At 36.9% G+C, this 21942-nt stretch overlaps 1 protein-coding gene across 2 annotated transcripts in view; it reads left to right on the top strand.

Moving 5' to 3' along the window:
* The window catches only part of ZNF521 (zinc finger protein 521), a 268371-nt gene that overhangs the window by 143256 nt on the left and 103173 nt on the right, over positions 1–21942 (top strand). The window lies entirely within an intron of this gene.

Below are 21942 nucleotides of genomic sequence, written 5' to 3' on the forward strand. Positions count from 1 at the left end.
TGCTGCTCAAGCACCTTGGTACCAAAATCAAAACTAGCAAGTTTCTGTCTTTAGGAAACATAAATAATTCAAATGGCCATAAAAATAGTATTATATGTTCTGTATAAACAGTCTGGAAACAATTTGGAGTGTTTCTCTCTGTACAAAATTAAACACCATATTTTATTTTTAAAAATAAGGAATTGTAGTACCAATAATAGGGTCTGCATTTTTAGATACAGACGTTTAAAAAATATTTTCTATTTGGATTCCTGATCCAAGCATGGCTTGATATTTACAAATCTATGTTAGAGTTGTGAGGTGGAATAAAACAAAAAGAGCATTTTCTTTAATATTCATATTTTCCCATTACTTGCTTATTCCCATGGGGTTGCCCACAAGGTTTTCAATTTGGTAACCACTCAGTAATAGCTCTAAGAATTCTACCAATCAATTAAATTTATCAAGCACATCTTTTGCCCACTAATAAAATAACATTGCCATAGTTGTCTTATTTTGTTATTAGCCTCTTTTCAGAAATTTCAGATAGCAAGCAGGGAATCATTGATTTTACACTTACTTCATATAGTTTTTCTTGTAACGTAAAAAAGTGCAAATTGCAATAGGTACAGTACAGCAGAGCAGCCAGTAATCACATGTCCAGTTGGTAAGAAGTTTCTCTTTTTAATTCAATAACTCAGATATGTCTGGGCTGATATAACAAAATATTTTATTACAAGCAAGCTTGTGAATTTCTTCTGTGAATTTCAGTAGTTTGGTTGGACTATAAGTGACCTGACAAAATTAATGAAGTAGTGAGAGAAATAGCCTATTAATAAGTTCTACTACATTTTAGATATGAACATTCAAGTTCTTTGCAGAAAAATGAATAAACACAAATTATGAGTTGGGCTTGAAAGGCAGTTCAGTGGTTTGCTTGTTGGATTAAGTCTCACTTTTGACATTCTTAATCTTTGGGGAAAGATAATGAACTCCTTCATAATGTTAAATCTGGATCAGTAACTTAGAATTTAAAAATAGAACATTATGCACAACAGAACACACCTTTCCATTGTTTTCTTTGGAGCCCAGTGTATGGCGTATTCTTAATGATCTTTTGCAGCAATTAGTGGATCTTGAGATTTTGACAATGAGAAATTGTCAAAAACTGTGTGGGTAAGGATAATGCTGGCATGTCAGACAGTCTCAAACAGTGTGGTTGTTTGCCACCGACGTCCCATCTGCCTCTGATTCCTTGGTAAGGGCATCCCTCTGCTCCTTAAATATTTCGGAGGAGGGTGGGGGGGTAATTTTGTTTAGTGGGTACAGCAAGATGGATCCAGACTAGTGTTGATCAGATATGATGGTAAGTGAGGTTTTCTTAAAACTGAGTTAATGAGATTTGTATTTTATTCTGAAATGTTGGATGAGGTTGAATGGGAGGGAGGTCCTTTTCCTTAGTAGGTGTTGTATCAACCATGCATGCTATTGCTTCATGACATAACCATAGTGACAGATTTACATTTGCTTAATATAAAATCTTCCCAGCGTGGGAGGGGCGGGGAAAGGCGCTCACAACTCATGCTGGGAGATTTGCAGGTCATGCTTTTGAAAATCTGTGTTCACTGGAAGTTTCTTATGTGTACCGCCAGATTTAAGAGTTTAGCTCTTAATGGTGCAACCCTAATTAATAAATACAGATTTGGGGAAGGTGGAGGGGAAAATCAACAGAGTATTGCTGAGAGTTGTGAACATGACCTCACTACCGAAGCAGAAGAAAACAAAAGTTTCTGTTTTCCAATTCTGTTAGTCCTCTCGCTGTTTATTAGATTTTTCCTTAGCTGTCTTTCTAATTTTACTTCTCCCTTCCTCCTGCTCCCCTCTTTAATTTATTTCCTTGTTCACTAGCATGACAGGCCTTTCTCCAAGACCATATCCTGTCTACAAAGAAAGGTTAAAAGCGTGCCATCAATCTGTTTAAGTTTTTAGATTGACCTTACTGTGAGTGGCAGATGGATATAATAATATATAAAACATGGATGTGTGTGTGTCTCTGAGTATGTATATGTGAAAATAAACAGATAAAACATGTAAGTAACTATCAGCATCTGGAGGCTTCTTCCTGCCCACTCGCCTGCCATAAAACCCTAGTGTTCTAAGCACCTCAATACCCACATTTCTAAATTCAGAAGCTGTGAGCAGTAGAAGAGCCCACTCGGGCTGATAAAGCATTTCTTGCTGCCCTAGTTTGCCTGTAACAAGGATTGGCAGAACAGGATACAGTGTATTTGCCCTTGCAGTTGGAGTGAGGCCCCTTAGAGAGAGAGAGAGAGAGCGAATGGTCCAGGAAGGCAGGGGGGAGGAGATAAAAATCAAGGGGTTTAATAATACTCAGATGGACTGTGGGAGCAACACATACCTTCAGCTTCAGACATTATATCCCCTTCTCAGGAGATATATTTTCCATTTGGACTAATATTTTACCATCATTGTCTTCCTAGCCAGTCAATATTTGTATTATATTGATAGATGTGGATTAGCCTTTCCTAATCTGAAGGCTCCCAGATGACTTCAGAGGAATGATAGGGCAAAGGAAAAGAACGGGAGTGGTGGTAGGGAAAGTTGCACGACCCAATGTCTGTCCTTCCCCACCATCTATGCATTGTGCTCCTGAGACCAGTAGGCGGTGAAGGCCCATCAACCTTCCGTCCCTGCTCCCACAGCAGTCTCTAATGAAGATGGCTGTAGGAGTGGATGATAATTATTTTTCTCCTGTGCTTCCATGGCCTTCAGCTAAGCTGCAAGGGCACACATGATCATGTCCCTGGAACCACCAGTGAAGGCCCCATCCCAAGCAGTAGGGAACAGAGAAGGAACTACTAAATGAGAGAGCAGAAATAAGTAGCAATTAGAAAGGAAGAAAAGACAGAAAAACATAAGAATATTTAAAAAAATAACAGAGGCAGAAAAGAATAGTAAAGACATTAAGACAGAAAGGAAGATGGCAGTAACTGCTGGGACACAGAATGTTGGGACACGGAGTGCGGGAGTTCATCCATCATACCATTGTGAGGAGAGTCTCTCAGAAAATGATTGAGAGCCACTGATGTAGATACATGTTTAACTGATTAAAGAAAAAAATGTTTGTCCTCAGCAATTTTATGGCCTAAACAGATTGATAGGATCCCTATAATTATTCTGTCCATTGGCCAAGGCCATTGGCCTTAAATTGGACTCATGTTAACATCCAGAGAGAGTGGATTCATTATGGAAGGTCACTAAGGAAAATACAGGTTTAAAAAATCTGAGTATGAAACTTAGTCTTTTAAATAAGGCAAGCGGCATTACTTTGTTGGCTAAAATATCTCCACTGAGGGTAGATATTTTTAGGTAGTGTCTGTCTGTGTTTTTTGTCTAATCAAATATAATATCAAATAGTCATTTAGCAGGGGAAGAGGGATTAGAGGCTATTGAAAAGCCTCTTACTGTTCTCTGTTAAGAGGGTGTATAGTGTTTTTACAGATTTTATTATACATTTCAATCAATCTAACAAGATGGATTATGCCACCTAATGGAAAATAAAATCTGCAGATGACCCAGTGAGGTGTAACCTTAAGTATCTTAGACAACAAAACAATTTACATTTGTTTATGTGCAAGTCTCATACTGAAAGGATTTCAGAGAGATGGCTTTTGTTAGTAATTATATTTATCAGCTATATAGCACTTTATATTTTATCTTTTCAAAATGTTGTACAAGCTTAATTAATCCTTACAGCATACCCGTGGTAAGGTATGCAGATAAGTATTTATCATGCCCATTTTATAGACAGAGAAGTGAAATACTTTACCTAAGGCAGTGTTTTTCAACCTGTGGTCCGTGATCCCTGGGAGTCTGCAGACTATGTCTAAGATTTCCAAAGGGGTCTTCACCTCCATTCGAAATTTTTTGGGGTTCGCAAATGAAAAAAGGCTGAAAACTACTGACCTAAGGCTACATATAGATAGTCAGTAGCAGAGAGCTCAGGGATTCCTGACCCCCAGTTCTTGTTCATTCCTCTAGACCATGTCAAGTAACATCCAAGTTTTCTTAAACTACATGCTGTTTAGCATTAATGCTATAGAGGAATCTTGTGGACAAAAAGTTTTACAAAGCTTTTTTTTTTTTTAAATAGACCATATATTTACATGCACATTTGGATCCAGATGGACAAAGGTACTTTTGTTTCTAGAGGTAACTGCTAAGCGCAAACATATTTGTCAGTAAAACTGTTTTACAGCTTTGTGACTATTAGGGGGGGAAAAATCCAAACCCAGACATATTTTAATATTGTCTCAGTGAGGTGTAAGAAAACATATCTGTAATTCCTCTCTTCTTTTATTTTTTCCTCTGAATAAGATACAAAGCTTTTTAGCAGTTTTTCTCGAGAATAAACTGTCTCTTGATGTCTAGAGATGAGAGAAGTTTCCTGGTATCTCTTTGTTTAGCTCACATAGTTTACTGTCGGCTCTGATAGTGTTTTTGTTTTGTTTATTGCACTCCTCCACCTGTTCTTTTAAATAAATATGGTCAACATTTTTCCTTCTACTTATTTTTTTTACATTTGTATTACTTGACGTACTAGCATGTAGACTGAAGTGTAGCCATAATGTCTATAATTTTTTCACAGACACACACAAAGTGGATCAGAACCAAGAATCAGAATCAGACGTGTTTAACTCAGTAAAGGAATTACCCCATATAAAATTATGAGGCTCAACAGCAGTAGTATAAATTTGTTAGCGCTCTGAATAAAGTGCTGTTAGGCATGAGATAATGTAAAGTGATGACTTTGCCAAGAACTATTTATGAAGAGCTTAATTTTTTTCACTCTGATAATTCTTGACCAATAATTACCAGCCTCTAATTATCTATTTTAGTTCGAAAGAAATCTCTATCACTATGGAAGTTGGCATTGCAACTAGCGCATAAATCCCCAAAGAGGTAAATGTGTTCCAAACAGCCACAAACAACTGTCTCATGGAACATAGTGAGCAAATTGCGAGCCGCTGGCTGTGCACAACAGAGCAGCACATTTACCATTGAAGGCTGATCAGGCTGACAAAGAGAATGATAAAAGGGGGAAAACAGCCACAATCTTTGTAGTTCACTGCAACTTACATTGACTGTAGAAAGCAAGCCAGGGCTCTGTAGTGATAAGCACTGTCTGCATGAAAAGTTGTGGTAGGAGCCAGGCTGTGGCATCACTAGGATGCAGTGGTTTTTTACATTTCCAGTTTTTAATAGATATATGTATGTCATTTTATAAGTAAATAGACTTGTTTGCCTTAAATTTCATATCTAGTATAATTTGTATGTGGGTTGAAGTGTGTGGTTTTTAACAGAAAGGTGTTTGAGAGAAGGGTGTATTGTGGGCAAGGATCAGCAAAAAAACCCGTAGCATGAAAATAATGACGAAACTAGAGTTGAAACCAATATCAAAGTCAATGAAAAGACTGCCATTGACTTCAGTGAGCATTAGACCAGGCCCATAGAATGATTAAGAGTCTCTGCTGAGACAGTAATAGTCCTAAAGCGCTTTTTTGGATATAATGCATTAATTCATCTGAGATGAAAATTGAAAACTGTCCCTTGAATTGACAAGCAATGTATAAACACTGAGAGATCTGGAGAGATCTTTTATTGAAAATCCATGCTATTTGAATATATCATTGATTTAAAAAAAAATATATATATATATATATATATATATATATATACACACACACACACACACATGCACATACATATATATGTATTTTATATGTATATATATTGTGTGTGTATATTTATATCTAAAAATAATTTTATTTGTCTCATATGCAGACACATGCACCATGCATTATATTATATGTGGAATACATTGCTGATGTCAAGACAAAGGAAATGCATAAATCAGCTTTGTAGACACCAATAACATTTTAGGCTAATTGTAATAGTAAGTGACATTTACACATTCTGTAGTTTGTCTAATGCCTAAGGTCATGAAAAACATTTTTTCTTTCACATATACGGTAAGCAGCAGTATGTGACTAATATTCATTGCACTTTGGTGACTGCAAGTATTACTTCAGAATTTCAATTTAAATACTATACAGTAAAAATGACATTCTCTTGTATGAGGGGTTTTTACACGTCTTTGAGAAAAAAAATCTAAATATATGGATCTGCCTACTAGAACATGAAGAAGCACAGACTTCCTTTTGTCTATCAGCTTTCACTGGCTCGTCAGAAACAAGGAATGGAAATTAACACATTGCAGGGGGGAAAACGATACTACCCTCTTAGCATCAAAAAATAGTTTGGGTACTTGGGAATCTCATGTTTACACTCATTGTTAGCAAGAAGTTTTCAAAAACTTAGAGTAAAATTTATGATATGGTTTTCAAAATGCAAAAAAACATGTAACATCCAGAAAATCATCTTTTGGTGTTAAATCTGATGAAATGTTGGCTATTTCACGAGGAGCTGGGTTTAAAAAAAAGATGAAATCTGTGCTATTTAATACTAACAGAAAGCTACCCTCATGTGGGCAATGCTGGCTTATTTGAAAAGCCCATAAAGGGTTTCTACATGGACCATACAAAAGGGATACTTTCTCTTTAATAGCCATCTGTACAGGAGAGATGAGAAGTGGGCCAGGTCATCTCTCCTCAGCTGTCATGATATTAACGTAGGTAATGGAGCAAGCTCTGCGTTCTGCTGGGTGTTGTTTTTCATAGATGTTCATCGATTTACACAGATAATTCTATTTATTTCTTAGAGTTGGTCCAAGCAAACCAGGCAGAATAACAAACACCAAAGCATTTCCAATGACTTTATCTTTGTTGTTTTGTAATGTAACTTTTGTCTAAAAAATGGTGTCACACCTACTGTGCAGATGGCTGCATGATTTGTAAACCAGCCAAAACATTTAAACAAATGTGTGATCTGGGGATAGATTAAATAAAGGATAAAATGGAGTGTGGACCACAAATTCTAATAATCAGATGATTTTAAGTTGTGTGTAGTGTGGAGAGATGGTAACAGTGATAGCAGGAAAAGCTTGCCAATGACAGCAAGGTGCCTTACAGATCTCAGGATGGAGCCTGTGGCCTAGTAGGCCTCAGTTTGAGAACTGCACATTTGCTGTACAGCTGGCAGCTCTGTATGGGGACATCAGATAAAACTTATGTAAAATGAAGTGTTATTGCTTAGTATGAAATTGTGCAGAGAGGGAATTTGCAGACAGTAACTGAAAACAGAATTCATGGTATCAGTGAAGCAGACTGTAAATATGAAGAGGCTTTAATTAGCTGAGCAATTTAACAAAAAATTCAAGATGTATTGACAAAGGGCAAATGCAGCTGTAAACATGCTAGAACAGAAAGTCATGTCACCCCTTCCAGTTTCAAACTCCAGTTTTTAATTCCCAGGGTTATATGATTTCAGCCACAGAGCTACTCGGATTTAAGATTTTATATAGATTTCAGAGGCTTCAGATTGACCCAGGAGCAATCTTTTTTTTTTTTTTTTTTTTTTTACACAGTTTTTCAGGAAAGTCTGTTGGGGCATTTTAAAGTCACACAATATGAAGTAAAACACTAATATGGAAACGTTCCCAACTCAGATGTTTTATTTTTCTCCTGTGTAACTCAAACAACTTTGATTTTGAAAAATTACATTTAGGAAAGAGTCTCTAATTATTTTTTTTATTAAGGAGTTTGGGGAGAAGAGGAAAACAACCAAAAAGCCAATATTTTGCAACAATTTCTTTCCATTTTAATTTCTTTTAAAGAAAGGGGAACATTTAAAGATAAGAATGCCACTTGATTCTAACCTTGCTCTCTTATATCTAGGTAGTGCAAGGATGTCCAATTGGTGTGTGCTGTTATGTACCATACAGTATGTGTTGTAATACATAGCCACTGCAGGATGAATTAAAGGCTTTGTATTGCCTTTCCCTTTTGTTCTTTTTTGTTTTTGTCCTTTTGTACTGCAGCCCTAACAGTTGCTTTTGCACATTTTTGATTGTGTTAACGATCACTGTAGAATACAGTTTAAATATTAAAATCCAAAGTATTTATTCCTAAATTGTTCACATTCTTAGCAAAGAAACCCCCAATTCCTTGATGAGCTATTTCCTTAGGTTTCTTCCTGCTTTCGAGTCCATTTAGTGCAATAAACAAAACAAAAGAAACCAATATGGAGAGTGGGTGTCGAACTTCAGCTGTTCATATTGTTGCATTTGGTGAGCTGATGGGGTTTCGTAGGTCACCTTTAGAATTATGCCTATGACAGCAGTAGCTACCTGCCAAGATTGCAAGGTATCTCACAGCTCTCAGGATGGAGCCTGTGGCCTGGTAGGCCGCACTTGGAGGGGTACACATTTGCTGTACAGCTGGCTGCACTGTATGGGGCAGCCATGTGGGCTGTTAGGGAGCTGGAAAGGAGACAAGCATGAAATTTCTTCTAACCCCAACTCTGTTTTTCTGTACTGTTGGCTGCCTCTCAGTTCCTTGACAAAAAAACCAATCAGGCACCCTTTAATCCGCCTGTGATTACCAGTGGTATAAAAAGAGAAGCATAATGAGGAAAAATGCCTCGTTTTGTTGCCTTCAAAAGCCAACAAATTGGAGTTAACTTGACAGGAAGTGGCTTAATAATTAGATTATTTATTTATTCCTGACACATATCCCCCTGTTACTAGTCTCAGGAGATCCCGTAGATGGTACGATTTTCAAGCTGCCATTACTTCGCTGTCTTTTGTGAACAAAGAAGCTACTGTCTATCAGTCAATTAAATGCACTCTTTAAGCAGAGGCTGAGAAGTCCTCAATGGATAGAGCCCTGGGACATTGTGGCTGATGATTCCTTTCTCTGTACTGTACATCACACTCTCAACTACAGTCCCCACAGAGATGGAATAAAGTCATGCATTAAAATATCACTTGTTGATTTGTTTGCTAATGAAGAGCCATTGAAATGTTTGTGTATTTCTATCGCAAAATTGTTGATAAAAGGACTACTTGCTTGCATATCTTACTTCATCTTCAGTAAGTGCTTATTTAAGACTTACTAAAATTAAAGTCAACACATTAAGGAAAAAAACAGAGAGATGGATAATATGGATTTACTTGCAATTCACATGAAAGTAAATAACACCAAGGACAGCAAGAAGAGAGAAAGAAAAGGGGAATAATAGTACTTCAACCATGTCTGATATAATTCTCGTCATTAGTAACACTAAGGATCTCTCGCTCTCTTTTATTTTTCTGGTACAGTAGCAGGCACACCTATTTCAAATAATAAAAAGATGTGATGCATACATTTAAGGCATCCATAAAAATGTAATCCTGGAAAAGTAAGAACACAAAAAAGTGGCCAGTTTTTAAAAGAGGTTTTGTTTGGATTCTTCCTTCTTTTTTGGAGTTAAATATATTTAGAAAATAAGAACTTTTGTTCATTTATATAGTAACTATCTGCAGCCAGGTAGCCCTGCAAAAATATACAGATATTTCTGACTAGTATACTATGTTTTGTAAAACTTTGAGATTAAGGTAAAAGCATCTGTGAGCAAAGTTGCTTGACTCTGTGGGGGTAAGGCTTCTGAGCTCAGATGCTCCCAACTTTATTTGTACAGTGTTGTATTATCTATATGAACTTACTTTTTTGTTTGTTTTTGTTTTGCTTAGATCACCACAGTGCCTTACAGTATTTTTTTACAAAAGGCAGAATGCTTGTCTTTGTACAGTAATGAAAATCATTAATTGATGATTCATTCGTAATGTTTCCAGTATTTATTCAGTTCTTCATCTATCTTTTCAGAGATCTCTGTTGGCACTTAAGCACTTAAATGATGCAGTGGCAGTTCTCCAATGCAGTATTTAGCCTCTGCATGACCATTTGTTACATACAAATAGAGAGTTTAAGTGAAAGTGGTGATACCTTAAAATGTATTTATTTTCTCAGCCTTTTTTAAAATGACACCCATACTGTAACTCTTGCTTTCAGTAAACTTGACAACAAGCTAAAGGGAATTAATTCAGGCCAGCCTCAAATTGGAGTGTTTCTAATTCCTAGCCTGTTATCCAATTCATTTTGTTAGAAGCTTAGATACTCGGAGGTGTTCTATAATAGAAAATGAATATGAAACCCATTCATTAATTGGTGATTAATACATTTCAGGATTAGTTTAAGCAAAGCCCTACCTCCTGCCCAGTCAAGTATGTTCTGGTTAGTATCCAATTATCTGCACCTTTGTACTTATTATGTCTTAATATTTCAGATATGATAACCAGAAACTTGAGAGTAATGCTAATGAGGAGCATAGAGCAGGAATTAACCAGTGACACACTCAGTGATCCTTATTGAGAAAAGTATTTCTCTCCTTTCATCCTAGAGGTACAGCTACTGTACACCCTCTACTTCTAGTATTTTTAATGGCTTATTGGAGATTGGAACAACATTTAAACTAAATATTTTCTGTTTTACATCAATTGTACACAATGCATAAGGTCAGAATGTGTGTGTGCACATTCATGTTTGTGATAAACTTAATATTATGTGGTGGGGAGGGAAGTGAAAAATTGATAGTCATCTAAAACAGTGGTACCTGCTTAAAATATGCACTCGTGTGTGTCTCTGTGAGCATGTGTACAGTTGTGTGTATGTGTGCTTGCATGTTCATGATATTCATTAATGAGAGAGAGTAATTCTAGTGTAAAGGTTTCCAAATGCATTCGAGAGTTTAAAAAAAATTTTTCTTGGGCCTATTTATCATGTCCCTCAGCCTGTAAAGAAGATGCTTTAGTTACTATGAGTACAACTGTACAGGGCTGTGTGGTAGAGGAAAAAATATAACTAATAAATATTAAAAACCTAAAATTTACCGAAATTAGCTTTTCTTTGTATAAAAGTGTCAAAAACTTAAAATCAATACCTTAGGATTGTCCCATCTAGGAACGGGTTATACCTTCCCCATGTTTCATGATCCAGTTTTAGTGGATCATGAAATGTCAGATCTCAAACCTGCTACTAGTGCAAATCTCAATGTTTCCAATCCATGGCCTCAGACCAGTGTAAGTTTGGAGGTGAATTCAACATATAGGGAGAAAGAAGGAAGGAAACATTCTTTTGGTAGATTGGGGTTTTTTTTTTCCCTCTTAAATATGGAGCTCTTTGAAGATGCTGAGCAGTTTAGGATAAGTTGTTAGGATAAGTCCAGTAGAAGAGGAAGCAGTGGGCAGAGTGAAGATGACATGATCAAAGTTGTATGATAGATTACTGGAGCCGTGTGATAAATTGTTTTCATCACTGAATATGACCACCACATATGTGGTACTTATCCAAGGGATTTCACACCTTACGTTATCCACAGTGTCTGAGACAAGGGCTCTTTCAGAACCCTGCCTCATTCACTGCACTTGCCTTACAGGATGCAAGTTCCAAGTTTGTAGAAAAAAATCAAGATATCAGACTGTATGATTTAAAGAGTAGTATATTTTATCTGATTGAAGCATATGTCAGGAAGCATATGTATAATGGGTGTTTTGAGTGCCTATGTAACCTGAATGTTTCCTTTATGCATTATTTTATTAGAATTCCATGGTTTAAAAACATAATAGTAATGCCTTTATATATAACTCTTTGACTAGGCACCACCTATGCAAGAGGGAAAACTTCTGCATCTTCTCTGTCAGTGCCCCCAGCTGCACACCTGGATGAGGCTCAAGGCATTAGAAGATGACTTTGAAAAAACAAAACAAAAACAAAAACCCACCAACCTGGGCTCCTACAGGGCCCTGATTAATTCACTGCTCATCTTAGGAGATGTGCCTGTTTACTACATAGCTAAATTAGCCACTCATTCATGGGTAACACAGCCCTTCCTTTGCTTAGAACTTTGGTAAAATGGGCTAAAAAACATATCCAAAGTACTGCATTAGTGCAAAGTATGATTTTCAAACTGTCATAACATGATCAAATCAAAACCAGTTATCACCAGAACAGTCAAATATACTTCTTTGCATTTGAGTGACATTTCAGTTTTAAATTTGAACTTTCAACCCCCAGTGACTTGAGTACTACTGGTCTTAAATAAAAATCTTGCAAGACTTAATCGGGGGGTAACTTTTTTTTTTAAATTCTCCTCTCATTTGAAAATAGCTGAACCTTATTTGTTTAAAAAAAAAATCACCTTTGGGCTCACTAGTTGAAAGTGTTGTAAAGTTGTGAATAGCTGAAAGAAGACATTTATAATGAAATGCTCACATTTTACGTGCCATTACATTTCCATTGCATACTCCAGAAAATATACTGTAGGGAAAAATCCTTCACTGGCACGCATAGGAATAGATTACGTGACCTCTTAGGGCCTTTCTGTCTTATTTCTGTGATACGCTGTCTTATATTTTATGTCAACTCCCACTTTTATACAGCTAATATTTTTGTGTACGAGACTTTCAACATGGCTGTTCCTGGTCCACCCTTTCTGCAAACTTGTGATTTTACTGGTCTCTTTCAACTAAATGTCTCCACAATGGAAGTACTCCTCTTTTGCAAGAGAAGCATTCCAAAACACCATAACTCCTCTTCTGTAACCGTACTCAGTTCAGACTTCCCATTTGTTGGTTCTGACCTTACCCTTGCGATAGCCTTTGACTCTGAACTCTTCTATTGCATCTATGTTGGCATATTCATCTTTTCCATAAATTTGCACGTGTCTGTCCTTCATCTCCACTTTTGCTGATATCCTCATTCACATCACTCTGTAGCCTTGGACAAGTCACTTAACCTCTCTTCATTTTGCAAAATGAGGATAATGGTGTTTTGAGAATAAATTAGTTAATGTATCTGAAGTGCTTTTAATACAAATGTGCTAAAATGCCATAAATACTAAGTATTAAATTACTTGTATTATTTATTATTGTTCAACCTGTGCAGAATGCTATTGCCTGCCTTTCTGCCACAACGCCTGCCTTTCTGCCACAACACCTGCCTCAAACAACTCTATTCATTTCAGAAAACAATTAAAACTCATCCTTCCTGTTTATGGATAATCCTCCATGAACATTACATTGTCTTTCCTGACTTCACCCTAGTTACATTGCTAAAGTGATCTTCTCTCAGTCACTCCTCACAAAGGCCCAGATCCCCAGTGTACACCAGATCCTGGTGTAAATGAATATAGATCCATTTAAGTCAGTGAAGTCTGTTACATATGCTAAGAATCTGGCCCATTGTCACTGTTGATTCAAGATCTATCTCCTCTACATCTTCTGCAGCCCGGAAAAATCTTCCCATGTCTCTGTCTCATTGTCTCCATCTGTTTTCAAATCTTGTGTGAAGACATATATTTTCTCCCTTGCCTAAATCTTTTAAATTTATCCCTGTTTTGTTGTTTATTATTTAAATCTGTCACCAGATTTTTTTTTACCTCTGTAAAGAATTTTGAGGTACAGTTTATTTGAAAAAAATATATCATATTGTTTTATGACAAAGCTGATTTCTACGGTTCTCAGCTAAATCTCATAAGAACCACCCATCCACACAAATGGTTTCACACTGGCAAGAATATACAATTTTTAGTAGTCTCCACTGAAATTGTCCTTTCTTTAGTTGTGATCCTGGGCCAATACCTGCCACGGCTGGTGCTGCAAATCACGTAGCTTTAAATAGTGTGCCTGAATATTGCCACGTTTATATGCTGTATTGTAATGAAACAACATCAGTAAATTGCAGTGAAGGGTGATTGTTGCATGGGGATGACTATTACACCTTGGGGTCCATTTGCACCAGATTATTTTTTTATTGTTGTTATTACTTCCTATCTTCTTTACTCTCTTGACGCCAAACTTGCTGTTGGACATCACTGGAGCACGGGGGATCTTTAGAAACATTGTGGACATCATCTTTTCTCTTAGGTACAGACCAATCACAGTTCAATTCCTAACTCTGGTACTCTGGGTGGCTTTGCAGTACTTTATTGATGCCAGTTTGGTTAGTTGACTAGTCTCAGAGTGTTCTTCATCATCTGCTCCTTAAAAGAGGATGAATTTATTGCTGATAAAAATGACATTTTTTGCTAACAGTTTTTAGACTGAAACAATGCTGAATTTATCGCAGGTATGTACGTTTTCCCCCTTTCTCCTAGTCCCCGCACATTGTACAGTTCAGAAAAGAACTGAAATGAGATTTTTGTTTTTCTTTTGGCTTATTCCTTGTTTTTAACTATTTTCATGATAAATTAATCGTGGAGGGTAAAGGCAGTATGCAGTTGAATTGTCAGTGGTTTATTTGTAATATTAAACCACAAAAATACTGTCTGTTTTTTTTTCTGGCTCCTGTGGGTATGTCTATACAGCAAAGAAAACCCTGTGGCTGGCCCGTGTCAGCTGAGTTGGGCTGCAGAGCTGTTTCATTGTTTTGTAGGCTTTCAGGCTTGGGCTAGAGCACAAGCTCTGGGACCCTCCCACCTTGCAGGTTCCTAGCTCCCCGAACTCCAGCCCGAGCCCAGACATCTATACAGCAAGGAAACAGCCCCGCAGCCTTAGCCCCGCGAGTCTGAGTCAGCTGGCATGGGCCAGCCATGGGTGTCTATCTTGTGCCATGATTTTTAAGATGCTTTCGGCAAATTTTGTTTTTAATCTGGGGATTAAAAACAAGATTCTTATTAAAGATATTCCCTTTTTTAAGCAATATAAGCATACAGTAATAACATGAAGATGTCAGTGGTGTTATAGGGTACCCCACAAGCAAACAGGCTGTGTCCTCAGTGGTACAAGGAGCAGCCGCAATCAGAAGAACGCGTTATAACTGATTTATCAGCCAGTAAAATAGAAGGTAGTCATTCACTTCACCTACATAAAAGCCAAGTCATTGTGCTACATGCTTTGTACTAAGAAAGCTAGGGAGAAAAAAATCACCCCTATTTGCCCAATTTAGGGCCAACGCATGGATCTTTGGCACCAGTCATCCCTGAGCTGCTGCTTCAGTTTATGGATGGGAATAGAAACTGCAACCCTCCTGCATGACTTGTCTAGGTTGCTGCTGCGTGTGTGCATTTGTGCATCCTGTGGCTGCCTTTCTCAGCAATCCTTTTCTCCAATGCCTCCCACATCGAGTATGGAGGCAACCTTCTATGTGCAACGTATTGCAGAGGCCCTGGCTTGGTTGCATGCCTGCACCCTCTATGCATCTCTGATGGGGAGCTTCGGAAGGTCTTTTCTGGCACTTCTTTGTGGGGGTGACTGTCAGTTGTAAAGCTCTGATCCTGAAAACACTTAGGCATGTGTCAGAGTAACAGCCGTGTTAGTCTGTATTCGCAAAAAGAAAAGGAGTACTTGTGGCACCTTAGAGAACTAACCAATTTATTTGAGCATGAGCTTTCGTGAGCTACAGCTCACTGTAGCTCACGAAAGCTCATGCTCAAATAAATTGGTTAGTCTCTAAGGTGCCACAAGTACTCCTTTTCTTTAGGCATGTGTGTAGCTTTATGCACATAAGTGACTTCTTTGGACCTACTCATGGGAGTAAAGCTGTGCACGTTTTTAGGTGTGTGTTTGATTGGGGCCTAATTTGTTATTTCAAGGATTATGCCAAGAACAACATAATTTAAATAAGGAAAACATTTTTTTCACCGTGTAACATTCAGGTTGTCATCTTACCTTGTTAGAAATTTTCTCACTTGGGACCATGTACGTGAATTTTTATTTGAACACTAAATACAGATTTTTATCGTCTTTTTTTGGGACTATGTACATTTGTTTTTTCATCGTAATACAGCTGTTTTCCCTCTCTTCTTCCTCTTAGTACTATGACTGTGTAGCATTCAAATTTAAATCCGGAATTAGAACTGACACACCTTCAATTGAACTATCATGTCTCTTAAAACTGCTTTATCAGTGACGCCAGTTCCACACTATTCAGTTGTACACACTTCCGATTATGGGCCAGAGAGCATTGATTTTTAGCTGTCATTTCTAGCGCACACTGTAGAATTGAAATTTAAACCTTAATCCACTCTTTAATGTAATTAATTTTTAATGTGCAGTAATACTAATTGAAATAGCCTGAATTTAGTAAGTCACCACAAGACATTTTCAAAAGCAGGAGTCTCCACTGAGAACTGGAAGGACAGATAATCATTGTTACAGTGTTTACAGAATAAATGTACAATCTGCAGGCTATTCATGGCAAGAGATCTTTTTTCTGTTAGTTTATATTAATAATTCTCATTGTGGATTGAAATTTTTTTTCACTGATTCACACTGCACATGCGTGCCTGTGTATCTTTGTGTGCCAAGTTATTGTGATTCTGTCTTATTGGAGGTAGTTACTTCAATAGAATATTTTCTGTCTAATCTATATATTTTAACATCACTGTCACTGTATTATGTAGTTGTCAAATGCATTTTGAGGTGCATTGAAATTTATTCAATTTTCCTCCTACAAAATGGTCAGCTTTGTAGTTCCCATGTATTTTAAACTGAAGGTGCATGTTATGTACCTGGATCTCTCCCTCCCCCCCCCCCCCCCCGGCCCAGGTTTGCCTTTCATCTAAGCAGCATACCTTGTGCTAGCATGACTTCACTGTATTATTTGTAATTTTAAATATGGTATTTTAAAACGTTTTTTTGAGGTTTTTCCAACCAGAGTGAAACAGATTTTGACACATTTGACCAATGAGATTTTAGTCATTTTTGTAATAAAAAGGTGCTTTGACCATATTTATCTGTTAGCAAGGAGTGCTTTTTAGAATGCCTTGATTCTGCTGATGAATGGACTTGTACAACGTTCAAAACGAGCACCAGTGTTAAGTGAAAATAAATGGCGAGCGTGGTATATCAACCTTCCATGGCTTTCACATTATAGTATTTAATAAGCCAATAGTGCTGTTAAATATTTAGCAGAGGTTCTCCCAAAACCTTTCCATATATTCAAGTGGGATTTTAAGACATTTTGCAGCACATAAGTAAAAATTATGCTTCGGTCCTTGAAATGGTTGTAGCATGGTGTATTTTCTAAATGAAGTGCAGGATAATATGGCACAAATTCATTCGGCAGATTTCACACCTACAAAACACCTGAATCAATTCCCGTTTTTCGGATTAAGGGTTCAAACTGACTCTCATTTTGTCAGTGTTAAAAGAAAGCTGTGTTGAGATTATTTGCACAGAATACTAAACCAGCTTTATAGAATTAAAAAAAAAACAAAAAACCTTGGAGTGTGATTTTTAAAAAAAAAAAAAAAAAAGCCTTCTTAACATTGTAAAGGCTTTAACAACGAACACTTTTTGAGTTGGGAGTGGTAGAAGGGAAAAATTAATTGCTACTCTGTTCTAAGATTAACAAGATAAATAAATATATAATATTTTTAGGATCTCCAGCATTTAAAATGTAGATTTAATAAGACAGGTTATTCCATGGAGGTGTTAATCAAACAATACATTGATCATTAGGAACCTAGTCATCTTTGATAAACACCTGTATATTGTAGATCCTTGTTACATTCTAATTAATCCTCAGAAATACTTGTATGATAATTAAATGACTTTAGCTTAAAATACAACAGTGCCTATTTAAATTAAAAAACAGGTCCTGTGCCATCTTCTGCAGGGATGCAGGCCCCATATGTAGGGTAATGGATATATTTTCACTTTATGGGGGAGCTAACAGATTTTGGGTGCCAGATATGAGGGGCGCACACCTTCATGTTGTTCATGCCCAGGGATAGGCAAAGTCTTGGTAGTGAACCAGTCAGGCGACAGGGCCAATGGATATGCAACCACTTAGATCCACAGTTCGGTGCCCCATGTGGAGGAGTGCAGACTGCACAGCAGGGGTAGTGTAGTTGCAGGGCTGCCGCAGCAGATAAAGAGCAGCTCCACTGGCACTCAGAAGCTTGGATGGATACTTCTTTGCCTCTGGTCCCCAGGGATATCACCAGAGCCCATCTCACTGCTCAAGCTCTGTGCTGATTCCTAGGGACTGGGCTTGTTAAGGAGCTGTGTTTTAAAATGTTACATGTCTGTCTGTCTATCTATCGATAATTATGGCCAGTGTAATCAGTGGGTATAATCAGCCCTTAAATTTCTCAGTGTTAAATATTATGCTTAGTTTTGAATGTGCAACGATGGAGGGCAGTGCTCTGTTCTAATTTTATATTTCATTTATGTGAATATGTATTGAAAGTGGGTGGTGGTGGTGGTGGTTGTTTTTTCATTGTCAACCTATGGTGTACACTGCTATTGCCCACGGTACTTACTTCAGGCATGTTAGAAATAAATCTCATTTTCAAAGCAGTGCCTGCATGTCCTGCTTACTAGCCATTTGGGTTCTGCTTAAAAGAAAATTTAGGATTTTTTGAGTGTGGGGAGTGTAATGAAAATGTGTGTTTGTCTCTGTCTCTCTATTTGACAGTTGAGAGAATTAGTGGAATGTGTGTGTGTAAATATATAGAAAGAGATATATAGATCATCGGTATCGATATATTTAATATGCATAGCTTGATGTATGTTGACCTCCGGTTACAAGAGTAGAAAATCCCATTTTCCAGCTTGTTTCAAATGTAGTAAAAATGCTGCTTCAGTTGCTTTATGCTGCTCACATTGGGAAAGGTGCTTATACTGTGATAATTATCATCAAGGAATATTAATGCGTTCAGCATTTGTAACCCAAAAACTCATTATAGCTTAAGCTGTGCATCATCTGTGAAGAGAGAACTTGCCAGAATTCGCTCTTCACAGGGGTTGCCTCCTGCTTGGAATGGAGTGGTCAGAGTATTGTAAGAGGTCACTTAGGCTATTTTTGAAAGCTGAAGTTTTGCAGTTTTTGATTCACTACATTCTGCCTAAATAGCTTAGCATTCTTGCTCCAAAATTTGCTTTTTCTAACTGAATGCCTGGTAAGGTACACAAAACCAAAAGATGTATATAGTTATGTGCAAGAGGTGAAAGGGGTAAACATGCATATTCCACATCAAGGTCATGGAGATTTCAGGATTCATTCTCCCATCAATGAGCATGGGATTTATACACAGAACTCTCTCTAGTGGGAGTTAGCCATTTAAATCCTCTGGTCTTTGATGAGAGAGTAGCTCCTTATTTGTGTCAGACACTGCAGCACTTTTGCACATCAATTCCAGCTGAGTTCAGTTGCAGCATAGGCCTGTGTTTTGGTCTCATATAGCACTTCATCATAAAAATTATTCTCTCTGATTATTCCTGTGTTCTTTTTGGAGGGCCTGGACCAACACTTGAACAAGCCTCTGTTTTTCCAAAAATTAGTTTAGAGGTTTATTTAAAATACTCGGTCCTGATTCTCTTCTCACTCTATTTTCACATCCCTGCCTCTCAGTTGATTGAATTGGTTTACATCAGTGCTCATGAAAGGAGAATCAGGCCTTTAGGAGTCTTTTTATATTTTCATTAGTGTATTGTTGTGGGATTCTGTATACTTCTTTACGTTACAGTACCTGAGTATATGCCACAACAGTTCTAGAACTAGATAATCAAAAGTCCTAAAAATAAATAATCTATGATAAACAACAGTAAATTTTTCCAATGATTTGTAATGAAATCTTTCTTCCAAATGAGAATGTCCTTCTTTCAAAAGAATATCGTGCCTCCACCTTAAATAATTAAAACTGCGGCAGAAGCAAAATTGTATTGTGCAGTGCTGGGGTTTTTCAGAATGGTCAAATCCTAATATTTCCCCATTCCCCCATATTGATACATTGCTTGACATTTCCCACTAATATCGCCTTATGTCGCATGTTGTAGTTTGCTTTATGTTAGGCAGAGGAAAGTAATGCTCAATTCTATAAGGCACTCTGGCTTTGTGGACCTTACTGTTTCTAAGGTCAAGTTCTGAACCTAGTCTTGCTCCTGGGAGGACTAGAAAAATCTGTTTCATAAGTTTCCATGGGCCTCAAAGAAGACTAAGAAGAAAAACACAAAGCCCATAGGCTTAGTTAGGCTGGCTGAAAAAGTTGGATTCATCAATAGGAAAGCCTGCAGTTGATCAGTTTTTTCTGATCAGAAGGGGTCACTGCTGTTAGTGCAGACTCCAGTAAGAGGCAGAGCTTTAGAAGATAGAGCAGTCTTTCAAATATCTGAACATATGTACAGAGATATCCTAGTTGACAATATAGACCTAATCTCCTGAAGTAAGAAATTACTTGCCTCTTAAAATCTCTTAACTGAAAGGTAATAGAGAGAGTACTATGAACCCTGAATCTGAACAGTGTGAATATTACAGGTATGTCCCATTAAAAGCAATTCATTACTGTAATAGAACAGAACCTTTATTCTGTGCAGTAGCGTACTAATGCCACAAAATGGATGACTGTCCTGAACCAAACATAAGTTCTCATTGGGTAAGAACAGGAATACTGACACTGTAGAAGGGAAACACAATGGCGGCATATCTGCTGTGTGGACGTAAACTTAATAATCTTTATGAATTTTGAGTATCTCATAACCCTGCTTCCCCTCCAAAGAAACATTATGAAAAGATTGCTTCTAAATCCTTCAGATATTCTCTGTACTTGGGATAGATGCCTTAGTCTTTACCTTGAGGCGTTGGAAATGAATGTGTGTTCTTTGCAAGAGATAAGAAAGTAGACTATAGGAAGGAGCAAATTGTATTTTCGTGTTTAAGTTCACATTTTGCACTTGATGTAGTGAAAGCCAAATGTGAAGAATTGCTTTTCAACATTATTTCTCTGTCTTCTGTATCCCAAGACCTCTGAATTATTATGCTAAGATGTTCTATTGCATGTGATAAAGAAATACTGAAAAACTGGAAATAAAACAAGATCACCTTCGTTGACTAGGCTGTATTTAGATTCCTCTAGCTGCTTCTTATATTTCACAAAAGATCACCCCTTTTTGTAGTGTTGTTCACATTGATGCAGAAAAGACAGAAAAATCTGTGTCTTCAATGCATATTGAAAATGTAACCATTATCCAATATTAACAGTTCTTCTTTTATGGGCAGGAAAAAAATAGAGGGGCCAGATACTGATCTCATTTGCACCAACGTAACTCTGCTATGTCATTGAATTGTCTGTATTTGTACTGGTGTCAGTGAGATCAGAATTAGGCCTAAGATACATTTTTTGTTAAAATTAAGAAATTGTAATTTCCTCTTTTTTTTCAACTTTTTTGTAACCATTTGTAAAAATGTATCTTTTGGACTGTCACAGACTCCAGTTCCAATGCCCAAAAATAGAAAAGTATCTACTTTTCAGTCAAATCCAGAAAATCACCTGAATAATTTTTAAATTCACCTGGATTCCCTTTCATGAACTATACATTTGTTTGATTATCTTCTTAAAAATTAAAAAAATCCTAAAGCCATCTGAGTTTCTCTTCTTTAAAAGAAAAGCTGGTATATGCATATTAAATTATCTATCAATCCATTGTACCAAAGAGCAACTAATGCCATGTTCACCTTTATACTTTAAACATTTGGAATCATATAAAACAGAGGGCCAATGTGTATTGTACATGAAAAATCAAAACCAAGGAGATTAAATATTGTAGCATGATATTTGAAAGAGAGATTGGAATGGTATAGTTTTTGGCTTGGGTTCCTTTTTCAGATGTAATTGCTGCTTCATTAGTTCTTGGAAGAGTTTCCTATGGTTAAATTTAATCAAATGGTTTAGAATGGCAAGCTTATACACTCAAAATTCCAATACCGTTCAGAATTTTTAATAAGATATCCTTCAAATCTTTTTTTAAACCAAATATTATTTAACTCTAAATGTTGATTTTGAAATAATTCTTACTAGCTGATCATAATGAGTAAATGCAGATGTAGAATATCCTTCATAGGACTTGGATATTAAAGGTAGTCATCTGTTACACCAAGAACATAATTGCCAGTATGCTATGCAATTATGAATCAAGACTCTGATGCTAATGTAGTTGTTGTA

This window comes from Eretmochelys imbricata, chromosome 2 (assembly GCF_965152235.1).
Source record: "Eretmochelys imbricata isolate rEreImb1 chromosome 2, rEreImb1.hap1, whole genome shotgun sequence".
Classification (NCBI taxonomy): Eukaryota; Metazoa; Chordata; order Testudines; family Cheloniidae; genus Eretmochelys; species Eretmochelys imbricata.